The sequence below is a fragment of the Amblyomma americanum genome, chromosome 1, assembly GCF_052857255.1.
Source record: "Amblyomma americanum isolate KBUSLIRL-KWMA chromosome 1, ASM5285725v1, whole genome shotgun sequence".
NCBI lineage: Eukaryota > Metazoa > Arthropoda > Arachnida > Ixodida > Ixodidae > Amblyomma > Amblyomma americanum.
The window spans coordinates 179,130,575-179,145,991 of record NC_135497.1 but is presented as its reverse complement, the minus strand read 5'-3'; positions in this window follow the sequence as shown (position 1 = coordinate 179,145,991).

Below are 15,417 nucleotides of genomic sequence, written 5' to 3'. Positions count from 1 at the left end.
CATTCCACTCAGGGCTGTTATTGGTAAAGGCTGTTAACCGAGGCTTTTAAGTAATAAAATAGTTTGATTGAAGCTCTTCAGAATTATAAAGCCTGCTGCGGAACGTTTTCATGGTAAGGGGAAGTTCTACGAGCAGCACGCATTTTTCAGGAATGAGTTCTCTCGCGACAAGAGTACTTAAATGCGGGAGTGCCTTCGACGTCCTGGACACATTCGCTGACAGGTCCGTGTTCTTCTGCCCGAGCGCAAAAAATTGTGATTGGCAGAGAGGAGGGTAAAAACGCTGTACTAGTCGGGAACGGAGCTTGTTCACGCTTACCGTTGTGAGGAGGGCGAGGTTATGAAGCGAGGAAAGAAAGGCGCATGCATTCCTCTCGTTAGTTCCTTGATAGGCATTCGCGGAATATGACGATATTTTTTCCTTTTTTCCTGTTCGCAGACATTTCTGTAACAAGTGAATTATTTGGCTGTCTCGTCTTCAACACTTGACTGTCATTTCACCGCATGCTGCTGCACGTGTTGATCCCATGGTTGTGGTTTCCAGTTCAGGCGAGACAGAGTAGCTGGTGCCTCAGCCAGGCGCCCACGTCCTCGTGTCAACACAAGACAGAATGAAACGGAGCCGACCTTGCTGACCGGTTACTGTGCAGTTTGGAAATGCAGTCCAAGCGTTGAAGCACAGCTGCAGTGTCATGACGGTACTGTACATTTGTAAAAGAATTGTGTCATTGCAGCTGTGCTTTTGAGGGGAAGCAGAAGCGGCCATTGTTTTGTTGGCTCCTACATTTAGTGCGAAAGCACTATTAGCCTCCTAACCCGCAAAATCAAAAGGTGGACGTGAAGCCTCTGAGAGAGTCACGGAAGAAAACGAAAGGCGCATAACCTGCTCCCTGGGACAGTGGACACCTCAATCGCGCTTTGAGCTTCGTGGTGGTAGTGACAGAGAGATGTACGCTGCTTGCGTTGGCGTTGACAGCGTTGTGGCAGCAAACGGGGCACTGGAGCAATAGGTCGCCGGCGTTCATCGTGTTCATAAGGCGTTGACAACGTTCTAGACTCCCTTGATTTTGAAGAAAGGAAAGGCAGATCACGCTTTAAATCAATCACGCTTTAAAGTATGTGGCGATGGTTTCCGCCTGCAAAAAAAAAAAACCGTGATTTCGCACAATATTTCGTCCTTAGCAATGATAAACAGCGATCAATTTTTTTCGTACCGACAGATCTCCTATTCCAGCCGAGTACTGTTCTTCGTATACCTGACTGAGATGACGCGGATTTTTCGCCCAGCTTTGGCTCCGCAAAGCTCTGTCTGAGCTAAAGCCTTAACACGACCGTTTGACGACTCACCTTAGGCGCCCTGCGCTAAAGAAGCTCTCCGCGGGGACACTAGCGCTGTCGCACAGCCTAGCTAGCACTTTTGAGTGTCAGTTTGGTGAAGCTACCTGCGACTGCATCCATCGTGGAAAAGCGCCCGCGTTTTACCATTGCCACGCATAGCGCGGGTCCGCATGTCTGGGCCTCGTTAGAGGCACCGTGGTGAGGAACCGCTTATATTCGCAGTGTTTGTTCGTTTTTCAAATCTGCCGCCACACCGCCTTATCGCTTTCTTTGCGACGCAAGACGCGACTAGATTTATCTCGATTGATCGCAGCCAGGCAAAGCTGATTCTACGTTGTTCCGGAATGTTCTAGTAACTTTACACGCTTTATCTCGAAAGTTCGCTATCAGCTTTAAATTGAGCACGGCCGACAGCGGCGGGCTTTCTGTTCGACGACCGCCGAGCACGCTGTCGCTTCGCCGCCACCGAGTGATCCAGTCCATTTTGGGTGCAAGTCAGCCCAATAGACAGTTTTCTTTTAGAAGACCCTTTCGTCCGTCTTCATCGCTGCTTCGACTGCCGTCACCACTACGTGACATCTGGTGGAGGTGCGGGGTAGCCTTCCATGTTCCGGACGCCCCCTTCAAGTCGTGAAGCCAGCCCTCAGCGATTCGCACCCGAGGACGAGCGAACAGCTCAGCGAGCCAGCCGACGTCTCCAGGGAGAGGAGCCTGAGTTCGGGAAACTGCCGGACCGCACCAGACAGCGAAAAGACGCTGCTACGAGCACCGCAACCTCGTCGAAGATGTCGACACCGATCATACTACAGCAGCCGCGGGTGCCGCCAACTTTCAATGGATCCCTAGGCAAAGACCCTGAAGAATGGTTGAATCAATTTGAGCGCGTGGCGTCATTCAACAAGTGGGATGATGCGGTAAAAATTGAACACGTGTTCTTCTCATTGGATGGCTCCGCACGCAAGTGGTACGAAAACTACGTGTCGTCCCTTACGACATGGGAGCTATTCAAGAGAGAACTATTGAAGGTATTCACCAGTGTCATGAGGAAAGAAACAGCCGAACGACTCCTCGAGTCCAGGATCCAGCTTCCGAATGAGCCCGTCCGCGGTTACGTCGAGGAGATGAAGCGCCTATTTCGCCGCGCCGAGCCCGAGATGACCGAGGAAAAGAAAGTTCAGTTTTTAATGCGCGGCGTAAAAGAACAACTCTTTGGCAGCCTCGTCCGCCAGCCGCCAACAACAGTCGAGGAATTCATGCAAGCAGCCTGCACGATTGAGAAGACCCTCGACGCCCGAGCTCGGCAGTACAACCGCCCTTCCTCTGCCTGTGAAATCCGTTCGGACACGCCGGCCACCACCAGCGACAGCTTGCGGGAAGCTATCCGCGAAATCGTCCGAGAGGAGCTACGCCGATTACTGCTATCCTCCCCACAGCCACAAGCAGCGACTTTGATGGACGTGGTACGGGAAGAAGTGCAACAGGCACTTGGCACCCCGACGGCCACAGAACCCCAGGCCATGACCTACGCCACTGCAGTAAGAACTGCCCAGCCCCAACGACAACCCCCACGTCCTCCCCGAGATGAGCCACTTGTTCCACAACACCGCCTCCCAGCCCCCGCCCGCCCAGCCTATGACCGACGCTCAAGCCCCAGGAAATGCGACGCCTGGAGGACTTCGGACAACCGGCCGTTGCGCTTCCATTGCGGTGAGGCCGGCCATATTCTTCGTCACTGCCCGTACCGACGTATCGGTCTTCGAGGATTTGCCGTTAAAGCCCCACGACCACGCTTCGGACAACGTCCGCGGGAAATCGACGAGTACCTGCGTCGAGAAGAGTACACGCCGAACCGCTTTTCGCGCTCACCATCGCCGTCAACCTCGCTCTTTGCGTCGCCACGCCGCAGCTACCCAGCCGCGGCACGAGGAAGGCCTCCCAGCCCCCGTAGGGGAAACTGAAGGCAGCAACCTCTGGAGGTGAGGTTGCTCAAGAGCGAAACGCCGAAGATCCTCCACCGACCACGCCCCATGAAGACGCTGCACTCGCGACTCCGCATGAAGAACTTGCACTCGATGCACAGACTTCGCACACAATGAGAACCCCGACCACGACGCAGGCTGCCTTGAAAAGGACGCCGCCACCCAGAAGAGCTTCGACCACACGCCCCACACGCGACTCGCATACGCGACGAAGCCGTGGCCCGACGCCGAGAGCGACATGCAATGCAAGAGCCAGGACATCCGACTCAGAAGTGACTATGGACGGCCGGAAAGTTACCGCTCTAGTCGACACAGGAGCCGATTACTCGGTGATGAATGGAACATTCGCTGCGCCGCTGAGAAAAGTCACAACCGCTCGGGACGGCCCACAAATTCGCACCGCAGGGGGCCACCTCATTACGCCATCAGGACGATGCACAGCGCGAGTAACTGTCAAAGGACATACCTATCCTGCGACCTTTGTTGTGCTACCGCAATGCTCCCGCGAAGTGATCTTGGGTATGAATTTCCTTAATGAGCATCAGGCGATCATCGACCTCCGATCTAAGCTGATCACGCTTTCGACGGACGAAGCCATCGCTTCGATGAAAACTCGGGAAAATCACGTTGCCCTGAGTGTCCTGGAGGAAGAAGTGAGCATCCCACCCCGATCAAGCGTTATCGTGACCGTAGGCGCCACGAAAGCCATTAACGCTGAATCCATCATCAAGGGGAACATGCAGTTGCTTCTAGATCGAGGAATCAGCATCGCAAGAGGCATCGCACATTTCCGCAATGGCCATGCCAAAGTACTGCTGACTAACTTCAGCGAAGAATACCACATTAACACATTAACAGAGGAACGACGATTGCTTTTTTCGACGAAATATCTGATGTATGAGACTCCTTCGCCCTCTCCGACCCCTCCGCAGAAGATCCGCCTGACCAAGAGAACTCGCCTACTTTCGACATCAACCCAGCCCTGCACCGGAATAGACAAGACCAGATCCGCGATCTGCTTCAAAGCTACAGTGAGTGTTTTTCGACATCGCCGAAGGTGCGACAGACGCCAATTGCCAAGCATCGCTTTATAACGGACCAACACGTCCGACCTCTCCGTCAAAGCCCCTACTGTGTGTCACCGCGAGAACGACAAGCCATCCGGGACCAAGTCGAAGAAATGCTTCGCGACGACGTCATCCAGCCTTCAAGCAGCCCATGGGCGGCACCGGTTGTTCTAGTGAGAAAGAAAGACGGCGCACTTCGATTCTGCGTGGATTACCGCCGCTTGAACAACATAACAAAGAAGGACGTCTACCCCCTCCCCCGCATCGACGACACACTGGACCGCCTCTGCAACGCCAAATATTTCTCATCGATGGACCTCAAGAGCGGCTACTGGCAAAGTGAGGTCGACGAAAGAGATCGCGAGAAGACAGCATTCATCACTCCGGATGGGCTGTTTGAGTTCAAGGTGATGCCATTTGGTCTCTGGTCCGCACCAGCGACGTTTCAGCGAGTAATGGATACAGTGCTGGCAGGCCTGAAGTGGCAAATTTGTCTGGTATATTTAGATGACGTCGTTGTCTTCTCCTCGAACTTTGAAGAGCACCTCAAAAGACTTCGAACAGTACTAGACGCAATCAAGTCGTCTGGCCTAACCTTGAAAGCAGAGAAATGCCACTTTGCCTACGAAGAGCTGCTGTTTCTAGGCCACATCGTTAGCAAGGAAGGAGTACGACCAGACCCGCAGAAAACAGCTGCTATTGTATAGTTTCCACCGCCGGCCGATAAGAAAGCAGTGCGCAGATTTCTCGGACTGTGCGCATATTACCGACGATTTGTGAAAAACTTTTCGCGCATCGCCGAGCCCCTGACCCAACTGACGAAGGCAGATGTGCCGTTTAAATGGGAAGCGCCGCAAGCAGAAGCCTTCAAGGAACTTCAGCGTCGTTTACAGTCCCCACCGATTCTTGCGCATTTTGATGAAAACGCCGATACTGAAGTTCACACCGACGCAAGCAGCGTGGGACTAGGCGCCGTCCTCGTTCAAAAAAGTGACAGGCTTTAGAAAGTCATCGCATACGCTAGCCGTTCCCCTTCCAAGGCCGAGGCTAACTATTCGACAACTGAGAAGGAGTGCCTTGCCATCATCTGGGCTACGTCGAAATTCCGCCCCTACCTTTACGGACGACCGTTCAAGGTGGTCATCGAACACCACACGCTCTGCTGGCTTGCCAATTTGAAGGACCCCTCTGGCCGACTCGCTCAATGGAGTCTGCGTCTCCAGGAGTTTGACGTCACCGTCGTTTACAAGTCCGGACGCAAGCACTCTGACGCCGATTGCCTCTCACGAGCCCCTGTAGATGCACCGCCGCCGGACGACGATGAGGACGCCTTCCTGGGACCCATCAGCCCCAGCTCTTTTGCTCAGCAGCAACGCTCGGACCCCAACATAAAAGGCCTCATCGAGTACCTGGAAGGCAAGGTTTCTTCACCCACCGCTTCATTCAAGCGAGGACTGTCTTCCTTCTGTGTGCAGAATGAGGTCCTTGTGAAGAAGAACTTTACATCGAGAAAAACAGCCTACGTCCTTGTTGTACCTACATGTCTCCGCGAAGAATTTCTACAGGCTTCACACGACGAGCCGACAGCTGGATATCTCGGGTTTACTCGCACGCTGCGCTGCATTCAAGACAAGTATTACTGGCCCCGACTGTCTGCCGATGTCGCACACTATGTGAAAACCTGTCGAGATTGTCAGCGACGAAAGACCCCTTCCACAGGACCAGCAGGATTTCTGAACCCCATTGAACCTCCCTCGAGGCCCTTTCAGCAGATCGGCATGGACTTGCTTGGCCCTTTTCCAACGTCAACATCTGGAAATAAGTGGATCATCATAGCGACCGACTACCTGACCCGCTACGCCGAGGCGAAAGCCCTACCGAACGGAACAGCAGCAGAAGTCGCCAAATTTTTCGCGGAGTGCATTCTTCTTCGACACGGCACCCCCGATGTGCTCATCACGGACAGAGGAACAGCATTCACGGCGGAACTAACGCAAGCCATCCTGCGCTACAGCCAAACCAGTCACCGAGGACAACTGCATACCACCCGCAGTCCAACGGACTGACCGAGCGCCTGAACAAAACCATCGCCGATATGCTCGCCATGTATGCCGATGCCGAACACAAAACCTGGGATGTCATCCTGCCTTACGTCGTCTTCGCCTACAACACCGCAGTGCAGGAGACCACCCAGATGACTCCTTTTAGACTCGTCCATGGCAGGGAGGCCACGACCACGCTAGACGCCATGCTGCCCAACGTTACAGAAGGGAACGTCGACGTTGTCGCCTACCTTCAACGCGCAGAAGAAGCTCGAAGGCTTGCCCGATTACGGATCAAAGATCAGCAGCGGTCCGACGCCAGACGCTACAACCTACGAAGACGCAACGCGGAATACAAGCCAGGAGACCAAGTCTGGGTGTGAACGCCCATTCGCCGCCGTGGATTGAGTGAAAAGCTTTTGCGCCGCTATTTCGGCCCGTACAAGGTTCTTCGTCGGCTAGGTGAACTGGATTATGAAGTCATCCCTGACGCAATGACTGCATCCCAGCGACGCCGCGTGCGACCAGATGTTGTCCATGTAGTCCGTCTGAAGCCGCATTATGCGCGCTAAAGGCCGCTGCATTTCCATGCTCTATTTTCGCAAAATCCGTTTTTTTTTCTCTTACTAGTCGCATTATTTGTTTTAATGCATCGGGTCGATTCTTCTTTGAGAGGGGAGTAATGCCGCGAATATTTGCAGTGTTTGTTCGTTTTTCAAATCTGCCGCCACACCACCTAATCGCTTTCTTTGAGACGCAAGACGCGACTAGATTTATCTCGATTGATCGCAGCCAGGCAAAGCTGATTCTACGTTGTTCCGGAATGTTCTAGTAACTTTACAAGCTTTATCTCGAAAGTTCGCTATCAGCTTTAAATTGAGCACGGCCGACAGCGGTGGGGATTCTGTTCGACGACCGCCGAGCACGCTTGTCGCTTCGCCGCCGCCGAGTGATTCAGTCCATTTTGGGTGCAAGTCAGCCCAATAAACAGTTTTCTTTTAGAAGACCCTTTCGTCCGTCTTCATCGCTGCTTCGACTGCCGTCACCACTATGTGACAGTATTTACAAACTCGTCTCCCTCCTCCTTTGGAATGTTGTCTTGTCTTTGTCGCATCAAAGCAGCTATTGCCAGCAGCTCTGAGTATACATAATCCGCAGCATCACTTGTGCGGCGACCTACGTTGCATACTGCGACTGAAATTTGCCACAAGCGATGGGGCGACTCTATCTTCTTCCCCCGCAACCGCTATAAGTGGTCAGTGGCAGTGCATGACTGGCGCCTGTGTGATGAGCATGGCGCCGGGTGCGCGTTGAGATGCCTCCTGCAAATGCACGCACACCGATTGCAGACAGGCACATGTTCAGATAAAAGCAAAAATCTTTTGTAGCGATAGCTACATTGCGGTAGCATTCCGAGCCCTCAGCGTGGCCGCGTGGCCACGGTCACGTAGCTGGTCACGCGGTTGGTGACGTAGTGCGGAGCAGCTGCCTGTGGAGCGGCGCAATATTCTAGTTCACTGTAGCGGTGCCGTGGCTAGTCACGTGGTTCGTCCCGCGGTTCGTCACGTGACCAGCTTCATGGTTTGTCACGTGGTGCGGAGAAGCTGCTGCTGCCGGCTGCGCGGCGCTCCGACGAAACCGAGCTGCAACAGTTGTGCGCATGCGCCGTGTCAAGTGGGACGAAGATGAAGGAACGCCCAACGAAACGGAGCCGCGAAAGACTGACTTTGCAATTCAACTGAGCAAGTTCCCACTCGGCTAGCTGTAGCTATCGCGTCACTCCAGGTTTAACCAGAGCTAGACCACCGCCAATTTTTTGACGTTGTCATCTCAACGCTCATCATCTCTAAACGTGCTGCAATGGAAAAAAACACCCCTTTCACCTGGTTTGTTGATTCCACCCACGCACTCACACGTTATTGTGTAGCTGTAAGCGTGCACCATGTTCTTTGAAAAGCGGCAGGGAGAAATTCACCGCTGACAAGTTTCCTCTGCTGGCCGAACAGAACAGCAATGAAAAAGAGGCCCCGGAATAAAACGAGAGGCAAAGAAACACAAAGATGAGGTGAATAATGACTATGGAGGTCGTGCCTATGGAATAAATTGCTCAGCAAATATGGGCAAAGCTGAAAACTTCGTAATGAAGTTACTTTTTTATTTAAACTGATTTATCTCAAAACAAGGTTATTTTGCTACGAGGTTACCATCACCTTCAGAACGAAACAAGCCAAAGGCCTGTTCTTCTACTGTACTTTCTCGAGCAAAGCAAAATGTTAAAAAACGTTGCTTGGATAGTTTCAAATGTCAATTCGCAACGTTCTCTAAGTATTACTAATGTCACCTTTCTTGATCACCAGGTAGCGTTGCACACTAACGTTAAACTATTGACAAGAAGTGCGCAAAATAACGTTGCCGCTTAATTTGTGTCAGCATTTGGGTAAAATACGCACATCCTAAGTGAAGAAAAATATTCACACCATCTGCAAAGGTGAAGCGCAAAGAAACTTTCAGAGCAATTGATCGCAAGGTGCCGGTTTTCGACAGTGCAGTAACACACGTAATCAACACAGCAAGTGTTTCCGCGGCGATCAGATCAAACGATCCATACATGCACAAAACACTGCGCCACAGAAACATTACGAACCGGTAAACGCAATCGCGCTGCGCACACATACACATGAGAGTGACTAAATTTCAGCGAACTTATACAGGGTGTTTCACCTAATATTTATCAGTTTTTAAAAATTGTATTTTTGAGCTCGAAGAGCGCTTTTTTTCGGCATAGTATTGTCAGCAGCGTAGTACATCAGAATACTGCTAACTAGCAGGCTGGTTAATTAATATTCAATAGTTAACTTTCTAGCTATTACCTTTAGGCTCCTTATTTGCGAAGAGGCGTGTAGCCCACCGTAAGTAATATCCATATCAGTTTTTCGAATTTCGAAAATGTGGTTATCCCGCCGCGGTGGCTCAGTGGTTAGGGCGCTCGACTAATGATTCGGAGTTCCCGGGTTCGAACCCGTCCGCGGCGGCTGCGTTTTTATGGAGGAAAAACGCTAAGGCGCCCGTGTGCTGTGCGATGTCAGTGCACGTTAAAGATCCCCAGGGGGTCGAAATTATTCCGGAGCCCTCCACTACGGTACCTCTTCTTCCTTTCTTCTTTCACTCCCTCCTTTACCCCTTCCCTTACGGCGCGGTTCAGGTGTCCAACGATATATGAGACAGATACTGCGCCATTTCCATTCCCCCAAAAACCAATTATTATTATTAATATTATCCTCTGCGCTGTGGCCCAAAAAATTTTGGCTATTTCATTGAGTTACGTACACTGGAGAAGTTACTTTGCCTGCAAGCTTCTCGAATGCTTATGTATTTTGCGTGATGTAACCAAAATTTGTTGGGCCACAGCGCCTACAGTAACAACGTTCTAGAAAGTGTAAAAACTGATATCGATATTACTTACGACGGTCTACACGCCTCTAAGTAACGAAGGAGCCTAACGGGAATAGTTAAAAACTTAGCCATTCATTATTAGTTAACCAGCCTGCTAGTTAGCATGTCTTATCTGTATTCTGGTATACCGCTGTCAGCACGCTTAACACGAACGCTCGAGCGCGTGTCTTCCACTGACATTAGTGCCGCCGGGCGTCGGCCGCTGGGTCTGAGACGATACTAGGGTGGAAGCAGGGCACGAGCTTGCTCCAACCGCCGCAGACGCACCGTGCAGCATGGTCTTGGACTCAGAGCGCAGCGCTAAGGGGCTGTAATATCAGTACAGGACGCACAATCGAGCGTTGGTGTTAAGCTTGCTGACGGTGGTACTGCACCGCTGACAATGCTATGTTGGAAAAAGCGCTCTCGTAGCCCAAAAAGCCTATTTTTAAAAATTGTGTACAGTCTTAGGTGAAACACCCTGTGTATTCCCCACAAGAGGGCCTCCTTTTAGAGTCAGAGACACTCGTCAGTCGAGCGAAGTTATTTTGTGTACTTTTAAACTTTTAATTGCAAAAATTAGAAACACAAGTAAGCACGGCGATGTTGCTAGTATATTTTATTTTAAAAAAGCCACATTAGACCGCGCTGCTGTCTTTGTGCGAACATTATGCAAATGCATTTTGTAAAAACGCACATGCTAACTCTCAAGAAGGCTCCTTACCGAGCCCTATTCAAATGTTGCTTTAGTATCTTCCGGTTACATTGTATTCACTGGATTCACGAGAAGCAGCAGGATTCAATAAAGTGCATTACCGTTGCATTATTATGTGAGTATCATATTACACGTTGATGTTCACAAATGTTGTATAAACATGAACTCAGAAGCGTTGGCGAGATGTTAGACCCAACGTTGTTGCTAGGCGCGCCCATAAACGGCATTGCGATGTAATTCTGAAACATCATGATAACGTACCTCGGGCAGAGTTACACCAACATCACATTTTGTTGCTCAACGTTGCACGACATTTGCTACCTACAGAAAAGGTTGGGTTAACATTCTGCGTCACTTGAGTTCATGTGAGAATGTTGCAACATATTAAACCAAAGTTAGGCATGTGCATTGATTTGTTTTAATTTTATCGACAGAAAAAAACGCCAAAAGAGGCATTGAATATAGGACTCGAAAGAAAAAAGTCATAAAAAAATTAGTGCTTTAAATATGGTAGGTAGTTTTGGTTCTGTCGAAAAAGCATAAAGCAACGATAAAAATGATACAAAAAGGTAAGCGCTATTTCTTTTGGTTGTTGAGAAAAATGCACCGCAGCATGCCCTGAAATACACGGGAAGGATAGGGCTTACCCAGTTTCCTTTAAGAGGCCATCGGTCCTGCCAGACGCGCTCGTAATCATATCGTGAGAATGCTTGCTACCGCTAAGCGTAACAGGGGCGCCGTTCTTGGGCACGCTGCCGGAAGGCGGCTCCGTGTTTCGCACAGCCTCCAGAGCGTAGTACAGCGCGCTGCCTTGTCCATTGAGTGTGACCTCGCTGACCGTTCTAACCACCGCAACCCAGTCGACCTTGCTGATAGGGCAGACAGCCTCACCGTGCTGATTCAACTATACAGTGTGAACTGGTGCGCACTTCGGTATAGTGACAAGAACGCGGCCCGACCCCGCGAGCGTTTCCGGTCCCAGACAGAAGCCCTCGTGCATATTATCGCCGAGGCCACTCCACTTTGCAGGCACGTGTCAGTTCGTGAAATAGCGAGGAGGGGGGGGGGGGGTGACGTGAAAATTTCTGTGGTCGGGAATGCGATGCCTTACCAGGAGACACGTCTTACCAGGAGGCAGCGTCTTTTCGCTACCCGAGTCCCATGCTATCGGCTAAAATTAATGCTTATGCACAGGGGCGGACAGGGGTAGACGGAGCACACTTCGACATCCAAACCCGATTTGTTCATTGCCTAATGAAGACCAGGTGATATGGGATGTTCGTACTGATAGTTATATCACCGGTGTAATTTCTCGCGGGCACAGAGTTTGTTGATATTCGCTAGTGTAGGCGTGGTTGTGCTTAAAAGAAAACAGCTTGCCTCGTTTAATTATGGACACACCTATACATATTTCACTTGGGTACGTGTGGCAAGCGTACCTCTGGCCTTTCTTCGTATAACTGCAGTCTGTTTTGTCCTGATCGCCTCTCAAGCAAATGTTTCACTTCAGTTTCCTCAAGTAGCTTTCCGCGGAGAAATGACAGGCAATACAAGCTAGCGACAAAGCGCACAGGTTTTCAAAACTTTACTTCAGACAGTTTCGACTTCTCGATAAAATTAGACTTTTTTTTGTTTTCATATTTTCATTTTGGTAGTGTTTCAGTCTCTGCTTTATTTTTTTTTTCTCAAATGTATCGAGTAATTAAACTTCTGGACCCGTCGACATGTTTCAACAGTCGCTCGTTACAAGTTCCTATTAAAGTACAGGAAAGAAGAAAACAGCGCAGTAATATAAATTTGTGAACCATGGAAGCGAATAACGAGCTATAATATTGTAACTGAGCATGGCCTCCTCGGTGCATCAAATCAAAGGGGATTTGAAAGGGCGTGGTGCCTTGTACCCTCTCCAAAAGCAGGGAATCGCCACCTCTATCTGTCTTCATGGCAATTCGCGGTGTGTTTCTCTGTTGCTGGCAGCTCCGTGCCACGATCGGTCACAGATAAAACGCGGAAACTCTAGAAAATTGCGTGGGATATCTGCTTCGTGATAAAGAGGTGCTCTGCAAAATGGTTAAAAACTTCCGCACGCGCGATGACACCTCTAACATTATATGCATGCTCAGCAAGTTTCATATTTCACCATCACGCAGCGAAACGTGTATGTATATCAGGCTACGCACGTACTTAGATAGCTAATTACATTGACTGTGTCACTAATACCGTGCATAACCAATGACCAATGAAAGCAGGTAGGGTAGGGAAACGCAATTACTTCACGGCCACCCGATGTAATATGAAGCCTACTTCAGTTATACATTTGTTATGCTTTAGACCGCGATAGTGCAGAGCGTCTCGCAGATCACCTGCAGGTGGAGAGACGCAGACATTGCGTAGCCCACGTCATGGAGCATCGCGGTGGCTGTTTCTCGCTGTGCGTAGCCACTTCATTCGCCGCACGTTTGGCGCGATGCCTTCACTCAATCTCGTGACCATTGCACCCAGTGTCGCACCTCATGAAGTTGCCATCCACAGGTGGGCCGAAAAGATTTCACTAGAGTGATTGATCTATGATACTGTGCACAATACAGCGCAGCAATGTCAGTAACTGTGTTGTTTCCTTTTTAAGAAATACGTTTGTCAGTTAGCTTTATTGTTGACTACGAATATTTAACATGAATGATAAGAGTGCGTTTGATCACGTTTCGAGTATTTGAACGATGACCACATGGCTTACGAAAATAAACGAGAGCTCACGTCTTATTCGGTCCTCTTTTTATGTAATAAAGGAAAGCTAGACATCCGTTGGCAGCCCTTTATTGTCGTAAGTGCGCGGAGTCTGCAGCGGTAGCTCGTGCGTCAGAGCAACGCTGGTGACCCTGTATTCAAAAGAGAGCTTCCTAGCCTGTGTCTTAATGGCTTCACCTATTACTCAGGAACCGATGCTCTGCTGAGACTCGGTGCCCTTAGTTATGCGCAATGTAAGTAGGCTCTGCGCAGCTGCGAGCACGTATACGGTTGTTGCGTGCGCTCTGTTGTCTGTTTCGCTGCGCCCAATCGGAGCAGTCTTTTTCGCTCACCGAGAACAACAAAAAGTTTCTTCTCCTACCTTCGAGCGCGTTTGGTTAAAGCTAGATATCATACTTAGGGCCACCCACACGTAGTAGGCGCAAAGAATACGCTTAGTTTGCCGCTAAGTACAGATTTTCCTGCCCGCGTTTTTTTTTTCCTTCAGATTTTTTTCATTAGCAATTTTAAAATTGTCGACGATGTCGAAAGCTCCCGTATTGACGGCGTTTCGTATACACTTCCAAGCCATTCCGGATCACGGGACCACTGGTGGCACGCTAGTCAGTGGCGCGATTTGAGTGAAAGCGTGGAAGGGAATCGGATGATGCGTGACGCGATCAGCGGGCGCTGCTGAGACTCGAGAGGAGGAGGAGGAGGAGCGAAGAGCGCATACCCGCGAGACGAGGGTATGAAAACGCAACCAGAAAAGCCTCGAACCAGAGTTCGGCGCTGCGGACAGTTCGAGCTCCGGCGAATTCAGTAAGGGAGGTCCCGCAGCGGTTTCCCGATCAGACACCGGTCAAGAGGCCGCGAAACGCCAAAGAGACCACGAGTCGCCAACTAGGAGGGTCACGTACGAGATGCCACACGGGGCGACCGGTCAACCGGAGGGCCACTGTCTTGATTTGGTAACGATGCAGCGCCAAGAGGCCACGAAACGCCAACCAGACTTCGCGTCGCAACGGGACGTGCCACGAAACAACGCCCCACGGACGCCCACTGCGCGTCCGTACACGGACTCTTCCTGCCGAAGCTCAAGCCACGAGGGATACTCTGCAAATCCTATCAAAACTGAAGCAGGCCTCAATGAACAAATATTCCGCCCTTTTTTGTGGGCCTTGCTGTCGCACGAAAACGTTATTCGTTTTTCAAGACACAATACCAGACTTCCATGCATGGGTCGCGTTTTGGCTGTTAGGGTCAACTTTTAAGAGCGAAGACTGTAAAGGACTACTGATTACAGCTCAAAGAAATGTGATAACTATGCATGAGTTTTATCAATTAGGTGGAAAACTATTGAGACGCTAATATGCGCCATTCTTTATCATTTTCGGTCTTTTTTTAGTTCACCGATTCTATATACCTATCCACTGGCGCCAAAAACCGCTCGCCACGTACCGAGATTAGCATTTCATCGAGACGCTGCAGAGGCAGCCTTTCTTTTAGTAATTTTTTGGTGAAAGAAACTAGTCAAAGGCAGGCAAGTCGAACAATTGTATTGTTTTATGCACTCAATTTTTTTTACTCACTGCACCCGTACTGATATTAATTGGCATTGACTACGCACATTGTTGAAAAGTAAATGCATTTCTCTTCCTAATAAGCTGAAACCTGGTTTTATACCATAAGCGGGAGGACTGCAGCGATCGCGCAAGCATTGTGAAAAAAAGGGCCAGTGGCCTCGAAATCGTGCACGGGATCCCCGCCATGCAGCAGTTGAGGAATGCTTCACCCGGCCTTCCGTTCAACCCAACTGCTTCGCTTGATTGGGGAAACAGCGCACTTTAGAAAGACGCCGTGGAGAAGACACTACCGACTCGGCGGACGGCATGTTTGCGAATGGCGGCGCGCCACTTAGGCCTCCGCAGAGCTGTGCCCTTGCGGGTTTTCTCTGTTAATGTAACCAGTATTAAGGCGTAAGCCTTTCTTGGCTCACGAGTGGCGTGGACGGAAGTTGTCCGCTAAATTGTCCACACGAACTCTCAATCATAAGTTGTGTGCTAATTAAAATAAAATGTAAAAGTTGATAAAGCAACAGGCGATAAGCACTATATATG